The 9,188-nt window shown below is 40.5% G+C and overlaps 1 non-coding gene across 1 annotated transcript; it reads right to left on the reverse strand.

Moving 5' to 3' along the window:
* Nucleotides 1–8,901: 8,901 nt before the first annotated feature.
* On the reverse strand, nt 8,902–8,975 carry TRNAI-AAU (transfer RNA isoleucine (anticodon AAU)). The gene has a single exon. It is a non-coding gene; the product is annotated as a tRNA-Ile (tRNA).
* Nucleotides 8,976–9,188: the final 213 nt, after the last annotated feature.

Consider the following 9,188-nt stretch of genomic DNA (forward strand, 5'->3'; position numbering starts at 1 on the left):
TTCAAGAAGCAAAAAAAGTGAAAATATCCCAGTACAAAGACATAAGTAAGCATACATATACAGCTGCCTTTTTGAAGGGCCAATGAACCAAAAATAGTCCCAAAACAGGTACTGTACTCTTGACATGCAACTTAGCATACTGAAGTGACAATACACGTGGTGGAAAACACACCATACATGTAGTACAGAAACTGTAAATACAGAGAGCAATCTTGGACTGAAGATTCGTGTGCTTTAATGAGAATTGGTACAGTATATCATAGATATTCCAGACTCAAGTATTAAGAGGAAAAACAAGAGCAATTTAAACCACTACTGCTCATCCACACAGTGCAACCTCTAACTGGAATTAAATGTGCCTAATTTAAAAGTATTTCTAACTAAGGCCGTGGTAAAGGTTTTTGTAAAGCAAGGTCTACAGCACCATGGTGTAGACCTTCACCTGCCTGGGAACCTGGAAGCAAACCATTTTATAATTTGGAATTTCAGGAGGCAGTGTCTGCTCGTCCTAGGAGCCCAGAAGAAATGTACCATTAAGAATCAAGCCTCCTAGTGATTAAAATTGAACAGCTAGAGACCAAGACAGTTTCAATGTCATATCTATTTATGCACAGTAATTATAAATGAAAACAGCAGCAACTCTCTCCCAGTATGAAAGATATGCAAAACTTTTTCTTAGTGTGGGATGCTGTCTATCTTTCAGCAGTACTGTAGCTCATGGCTATTGATGCCTGCCTAAGTCACCAAATGAAGTTTGACACCACTGACCTAGATCTCAGCATCAGGAAAGGATATGCAAATTAGAACAAGAGCCTGGCAGAATTGACTGGTAGGCTGGACAGATCAATTTTAATCAGAGCATCATTTCAGCTGTCAAATACATACACGTAACTGCACTCAGGTAGGGTTAAGCAATTCAAGACATATGGCAGTATCAGGGACAGTACACATGCTGGGAGAGAAACTAATATAAACGTTAAAGCAACTGTAAACAGAAAGGGCAAATACCATTTTGGGATTGAGTATTTCTATGTTTCAGACTGAAAAAGAACATTAATAAGGTACAGGAGAGCTATAATTGTTTAAGACAATACAAGATCTGTGAAAAATAAGATGAGGCTAAGCAACTGCAAAATGTGTAGAAAACCAAAACTAAAACTCATCATAAAGTGACTATACTGGAAGTCAATATTTCAGGGTAAGAATTAAAATCATGATAGACATGATGAAAAGCATCTTGCTGCACAGTAGGGCTATTTCCATCAACACCTAGATGTGACCACAAAATCTTGTAATATTTAGACTTCTAAGAATTTTGTAAATGCCACTGATCTAAGAGTCCACAGATGTCCTTTCATTCAAATGTTACATTCTGCTAGCAAATAAAACCAATCAGAAATTTCTTGATAAAACAAGCTTGGAAACTTTTTATTGAAATCTCCCTAGTTCAAATAAAATTGCCATCTCATCTTTGGGAAATACACCCAAGCATCTCAGTGGTTTCAAAACTGGGACAGAATGTTTTTTTCACTAGGTATTTCAGCTTATCTATTAATACAGCCCAAATCAAAAAAGATGAGCCTGGCCCAAAGTTGGAGTTTCTGTGCCATTCCCTTTTAAGATCAAGCTCTTTCTCTGACTCAGGATGGGAAAAGGTCCCAAATATCCAAAGTTAACATGGGGAAGTCAGAAGCAATCTCAGCTGGGTAAAGAGAATGGCATCGCATTTGTAGAAACTTAATTAGAAGTTTTTCTGGAGTCTGAGCAGTTGTGTCTTATCAGAACTTTACATCTTCCCTCTTTCTCGGGTTTATACATTTCTGATCTCCTGGCAGTTTTATTGCTCTTTTGGTACAGCTCAAGCGCAGGAGACCATTACACAACATCACAAGCAAGAATTAAAAGGCCCTGAGGCCTCTGATTAATCTCCCTGGCCAGGCAGAACTTCTCTGAACAATACATTTAAGACACCACCATCCTGAACCAGTAACTGGGGAGAAATATTTTTCTATCATGCTTTCCATTTAGATGAGTGCTGGCTTACAGCCAGAATTTTATATACAATGAGTGATAGAACCATAAGAATGGCTGATTCTGTTCTGAGCTCCTGCCACCCTCTGTTGACCTTTCTTCTCTTACTAAACATTATAATAATCAGATTTCCCTCAAATTTCTTATGCAGGCAATGGCATAAATCTACAGTCAGTTTTGCTTTTGGTTTTGGAGGAAGAAATAAAAGTAAAACTATAGTCAGAAAACAAAACTGGCCTAGAAGAGAAGCATATTCTCATCCTGCAAAGTTCATCTCACTGAACTCCTATTTTTGCTTGCAGAGCTATAACCTCTACGAGCAAAAAGAAGTCTGTCCAGCATTAGTAAAACTGCCAGATACAAGTAATAACTGAAGAATCGTTTGCACTGATGATTAACATAACAATATACCTTTGCTTTTTGGAACCAGGTGACATTAGCAGGATGTCAGAAATGAAACAAGGCATCGTGTGAGCTAGGAATATAGTCTAAGAGCTGTACCAGAGAATCTGTTGGGGTTCTTTAGTTATTCATCTCTGCTTAGTCACTCTTTCTTCATTAAAAAATTAAACTTCAAACCAGTCAGCTTGTTTCCAGAACAGCTATTTAAAAGGAAAGATTAGAAATAATACACAGACAGTAGAATCTCTTATCCTTGTTGCTCACAAAATGCCAGAGTTACAGTACCTCAGATTGATTCCTTAAAAAGTAAATATTTTTGTACATGCTCTTGAAGGAAGGCCCTGATCGATGTATCCAAAATATTCCATAAAAATGTAGTCTCTATATGCTGCCTCAATATCAGTTGCTTAGAGCCTCAGCTGCTCAAAAGAAAACTTGCTCTTTACATTGCTGGCAGAGTTACTGCAAATCTGTTAGAGAACAAAGCTAGAAAAGAGCAGAAGTATAAACACATGAAAGGAGAAAATCCAATTTCCTCATTAAAACTAGTATTAGGCAGAAATTACCACTTTAGAAAGTTTTATCACCATAGGGGAGTCTCAGCATGCTTTCTGTCTAGTAGATATAAATTCATACTTTAAACAGATTCTAATGGCTAATTTTTTCTTTTTAACTCATCACCAGATCAGCTACTTTTTTTGCCAGTGTTCATCCACCACCAGAGTCTGTGCAGATGAGCCCAATGGGCTGCTGTTCCACAGCTAGGATACACCCCTTTTTGTAAAGAGAGATTTTTTAGCACTTCTCTGAAGATTTTCAAGAGTGGTTCCTAATTAGAATAAGCATTCTTCCTTTTTGTACAGATGAGGAGAGACACAAAGAATTCAAGGCATAAACACAGAATCCAAAGCAGAACTGAGAACTTCCTATGTTCATCTACCCTTTAATTCTTAGATGCTGAGCTCAAACTCCCTTGGTTTTGCTGAAATGAAACACTTGCAAAATACAGAATTATATTTGGGTTCTTTTACTCAGTTTTTCAATTTGTATGTACAAGGCTAAAACAAAAAAGCCATGCTTAAGTCGAACACAGGAAGATTTTCTCCTTAAAATACAGTTTTAATAATTCTAGAGCAAAGAGCTCACCATTAAAAAGCTGCTCTTACTGAAAGTGATGACAGCATATATTAACAAGCTGGGGAGACTTCATTGGGCATGGTGACAATTATCTGTGCCTTTCCTCTATGCATCAAATAAATTGCTCCTTGGACTGTATTTTCTTCAACTCTACCACTCAACCTGTCCCATTCACTGACCTTCAGGAAAATTCTCCACAAAGCCAACACAAAGAAATGCAAAACCTACTCTAGCTAAAAAGAAAGCCTCTTTCAAGCACAACTGAAAAGACATGACACTGACATATGTCTTTGTAACCTTGGACTCTCCAGATATTTGAATCCTCTCTGGCTGAGGAAGAAACCACAGGGAGTAAAATGCCTTTTTTATTGTCTAGGTTTGGACCCTCTGTGAAACCTCTGCTGCTCTTTGCAGACTGAACCTGTTCTCAGCAACACAATACATGACAAGCTGGAGCTGAAGGCTGTTTTGGTAAGTATTGTTTCAAGGGTACAGTGTCAGATGGTCTTTTCTTAAAGCACTAACCCATCTTGACACTTGTCCCACACCTCAAGAGCATCAGTTGCAACCTGTTAGCTCAGTGCCAGAGTTGCTTTCTTGTGGAGTCTGCCACAGGGGTTTGTCAAGCTTGCAGAATGGCATAGGGGAGATATCCTGTCCTGCTTTGTCCATTTGCCCTGGGCTTTCAAGTCTGCTTTAAAAGACAGGAAGTACAAGGAGGGAGTATAAATTGCTGGTCACAACCTATCAGGATTGTGGAATTTTGTCCTCTCTCTTCTCTAGGTTTATTCTTAATCCTAGAACAATAGAGAATTTCTCCCCAAAAACCATTGGGAAGCCAAGTCACATGGTGATTCTCTGCCTAGCATTTTAACCATTTAATAGAAAAGCAGATGATTTGCTTCCAAAAGGAGTGATGAATGTTAGCCAGCTTTGACTCAAATGAGCCTCAGAGACAAATTTTAGCAATGATACTGTCTGTCCAGGAACATGAGAAAGTATGATCAGTCTTGGTCCTACCATATATTAGGCACTTGTCTTTTGCTGTCCCCCATCTTCTTGCAGCACAACACTTTTTCCACAAAAGTCTGAGGATGCCAGACTCCAGGCTACCCCCATTGCCCCTCACTGTTCCTTACATTATGAAGGACAAAAAGTAACATAGCCTAATATATATCAGTTGTCTATATACTGTATTCTTTTTCATCTCAAAATAAGAAAATTCACACCCAAACTTCAACATAATTCTATTTTAAACTTTGAGAATATTGCCAGAGGTTATATTATCTCTAGCTTATATTACCCATGAAACAGTGTCTAGATACTGATTAAACTGAACACTTGTTGTTCCTCACCACAAGGAAAGAAGCCTTATGCAGAACTGATGTATAGCTATAGCTATACTCCTGTTAATCTAGTAAAAAAGTATATTCTTTTGTAAAACTAGCACAGATACACACCAGGAGCCAGGTATTTTCACACTTATCTTTTACCTGTTTCTGTATGGTACAGGTTTACTGAGAATTCAGTGACTGTCACACAATCCTGTTGTATTATGGGCATAGCTGGCGAATTCTTCCACAAACAAAAAAGGACTATTTAAACTTAGAAACTTTCCTAGGCAGGCAGTAGTTCAAAACCGTGGGAGAAGTTGCCACATGCTTTGTTTACAAAGTTAATCATTTATACTTTATCTCAAGAGCAAAGTTTCTTGGGTGGTAAGACATTAGTCAGATTTGCTCACACTTCATTTTAGTGATTGCTTTCTAAGAACATAAAGTTTGAAGAAAATACTTCTACAGCTTCAGCAGTAAGTATAGTTACCCCATGCTGATGTGAGCAGCAAGACACAAAATTCAGGGTCCTTGTTATTGTTTCAATTGCAAAGAAAAAAGTGGAAGCCAGTGTCCCTTTCATGCAGTCCTCTTTTCTGAATAACTTTGGTCTCTAAGACACTAGAGGACCCAAACAGGGAGCTGGTTGTTGGCCTTTCTCTTGCAGCTCCCAGCTCCTTTTAGCCAGGTCCTGGACAGGGCAGCACTGGGCTGCCTGTGCTCATTCAGCCACGTTCTTGGCTGGCAACTCCTTCCTGGGTCTGTTTCTATGGCATTTCCTCATCCCCCACCACCTGCATCTCTGCTCACAAGAACATTAAATGAAAACCTTTGTTTGGGATGGTGGCAGGCTTGGGCTCTCTGATGGAGATGCCATTTTTTCTAGTGCTTGGAAAGTAAATATTACTTTCCATTACACTCATCAGTTTTAAGCAAATGTAAGGCCTCACCTAAGACGGTAACATTAATGATTACACATAGTTGCACACAAAGTAATCTAAAGAAAAGTTTCTTTCACCGCATCCTCCCTTTAATTTCAATAAAGATGTTTTTGGATTGCATCTGTGCATTACTCTTGATATACCAGGTGAATCTTTGCCACTCAGATTTTCACTGTAATTAAGACCTCTAATGGAAAACTGCATGAATAAAGCACCCCTATGTTAAGGCACTTAGATGCTCTAGTGATAAACACAATAAGAATTTATAAAATTAACCTGTTGTGTCCAGAAAAAGCTTCAGAATGTTACTGAGTGAATTAATACACGTGTATCAAAATGAGCACTGTGTGAACCCACTTTCTGGATGGCTTCAATGGATTTGACCTTAAGAGCCCTCCTACAGCTTCATGCACAAAATAAAACCACAGTCTTCTCAGTGAAGAATTTGCTTATTTGGTCTGTGTAACTCCAATGAAACAGTTAATAGTAGTAGTTAAACAGCAACAGAATGAAGAATTTTGGCTGGTCTGATCAGAAGGTTCTTCCTCAGCTGTCAAGTGTTCAGCATTGCCACAAGCAATAAGAAAGGTTCAGCACCTCCATCACTGTACACTGTGAGCAGAGTAGCTGTGGTTCACACTCCACTTTCAAAGCCCAGAACCCCTTCCTTCAGCGTTATAGAATCCAGTTACCAGTTAAATGAAGCATCAAACTAACCCCAGAATATGCCCTAACATCTGCCACTGCAGACCACTCAGAATGGAAATTCCTCTACTGTTCTCACAAGAGCACTATTCCACTATGTGGATTTGTTTCTTCTTTTATTCTCCCACTAGTTTTTAGGCTGAAGAATGAGCTCTGGAATGACTCCCATAGGGACAATCGCTGACCCTCACAATCTGAAAACCATCTGCTGAAATTAAATTTAGAGCGAAGACACCCATACAAACCTGCCCACCAAAAACACCACCACAATGAAGTAATTCAGATCAAATTGAAAAAGGGGCCACGGTGCCATTGCATCACTTCAGTTAATAGCAAGGAGTTTGCTATACAACATAGCTGCAATAAAGTTCTTATTCCTAATGCAAGAAACAAAAAAGCAATATTACTCCCAGCTTTTCCTTTCTGAAATGGAACACTGTGCTGTTTCTCCTGTAATATCATTAAGAATGGGTGTCATTACATAAAGTCAAGTCCTGAACCCTTTACCTGGACCCAAAGGAATTAATTGTGTAGGACCATTGAGTAGAGTAGTAATGCAGGTCATCAAACCAGTCCTCACATTACTGCCCTTTGACATCTGATAGAGTCACAGCAGTAGTTTGGATGCTAGATAATATGAATATTCATCTTTACAATTTAGAAACTACATTGTGACTTTGGGATGGCAATCCTCTTGTGCCCTAGTTGTACCTTGCTGACACTATGGGAAAGATGCAAAGTCAAAACTCCCAGCTTCAAGTGCTACCTGCCTTTTTTTTTTTTTTCTTTTTTATTATTACCACTTGTTTTGAATCAAACGCTGCAGCTGGAAGAAATCTTAGGCAACAGGCCTGGAGAGTGAAGGAGCATATTAGCAAATTCATGAAAGAAAGAAAAAAATAAAATAAAATCAATAGAATGCTGTTAACTCAAGACATTTTCCCAAAGTATCTGTGGGCTGTCTGTGTCCAGCTACAATAATGAAACCACTGGCTTCTGCAAGGAAAACATTTGAACCAGAAGGTTTGCCTCTTCTGGATAAATCCCATTTCAGAGAGAGACTGAGCAAAAATAACTGTCTTGAGCTTCTAAAAGAAGTTTCTTAGAGACAAAACATATTTATACAGGCCACTTGAGTCAGCAGGAAACCACCTCAGCCACTCTTGCAGACATATTACTCTAATTAGAACATCTCAATAGAAATTATTATTAGACGTTTAACATCTAATTAGAACATCCTTTTGCCCTGTGATAGGACAAGGGACAATGGATTCAAGATAAAGCACAGGAAGTTCCAGCTCAACATGAGGAAGAATTTCTTTACTGTAAGAGTACTGGAACAGGCTGCCCAGAGAGGTCATGGAGTCCCCTTCTCTGGAGACTTTCAAGACTTGTCTGGATGCATTTCTGAGTGACCTGCCCTAGTTTCAGTCCTGCTCTGACAGCAAGGTTGGACTTGATAATCTTCAGAGGCCCCTTCCAACACTTGACATTTTATGATCTCAGTTTGGCCTGGACTACTTTTTCTTGAAGATATCGGACATAAATAAGAATTAAAACTCAGACTGCCAGTGTGTCTATCAAGTCTGGACATCTCCTGTATGGAGATTAGAACATTCTCTGAAAAATCAGGCTGTCAAGGGAGATCTTGCCCTGCTGCTCCAATCCCCCCCCCCCCCCCCCCCCCCCCCCCAGAAAAAAAAAAAAAAAAAAAAAAGCACCACTCACTCACTCACTTCTTAGATCTAGCAAGGTATACTGACACCTGATAGGAAATTCTGGTTACTGGTGATTATGAAGGGAGGGTGATGACCATTTGAACTCCTGCAAGCTTTTTCAAGCCTAACACTAATTTTAAAAAGCGCAAGAGGAGAAGATGCTCGGAAGCAAAGATTTTGAATATTTTGTGATGTCCCGTGGAATAATTTCAAATTTTGCTGACAGAACTACCTTCATATTTATTTTTCTATTACATTTTCACTTTTTTCACACTTCCATCTCCCAGTCCCGACCACCAATCCCTTCCCTCCCCCCCTGCGGCTCCGTTTTCCCCTTTTAACTCCTTTATTTATTCTTCACTGTTTCTCCCGTAATTTCATTTTAAATAGAATTTTTATCCACGCTTCCCCCAGCTTATCTCCACATCCCCGCACACCCACCTCCCTGTAGCTTCGAGGAAAGTTTCCCCTTCCTACAGGAAATCCACTTCCCTCACGCATGTCCCCCCCCCACCCCAGTCCCTCTGGGCCCCGTCCCCGGTTCCGAGGAACCGAAGCGGAAAACAAACTCCCCCACGGCCGGCCCCGCCCGCCGCACGACTGCCAACCCAACCAGGGGATGGCAAAACGATCTGGCCCGTACGGGGATCGAACCCGCGACCTTGGCGTTATTAGCACCACGCTCTAACCAACTGAGCTAACCGGCCACACACTATGACGCCCCTTCTGCGGTCCCTCATCCCCTCAGCAGACACAGGCCGCCGTCTCTCGGACCTCGTTCCCTGCCGGTACCATCACCACTCCACCGCTCGCTCGGTGTTTGGGCCCTGCGCTCCCCACGCCGCGGGCTGCACGTTTTTAGAGGGGCCCCCAAGCTCCCTGAGCGACCGGGGACGTTCCTGCTGCCCGGGAGGAGCAGA

The sequence above is a fragment of the Heliangelus exortis genome, chromosome 1 (genome assembly GCF_036169615.1).
Source record: "Heliangelus exortis chromosome 1, bHelExo1.hap1, whole genome shotgun sequence".
NCBI lineage: Eukaryota > Metazoa > Chordata > Aves > Apodiformes > Trochilidae > Heliangelus > Heliangelus exortis.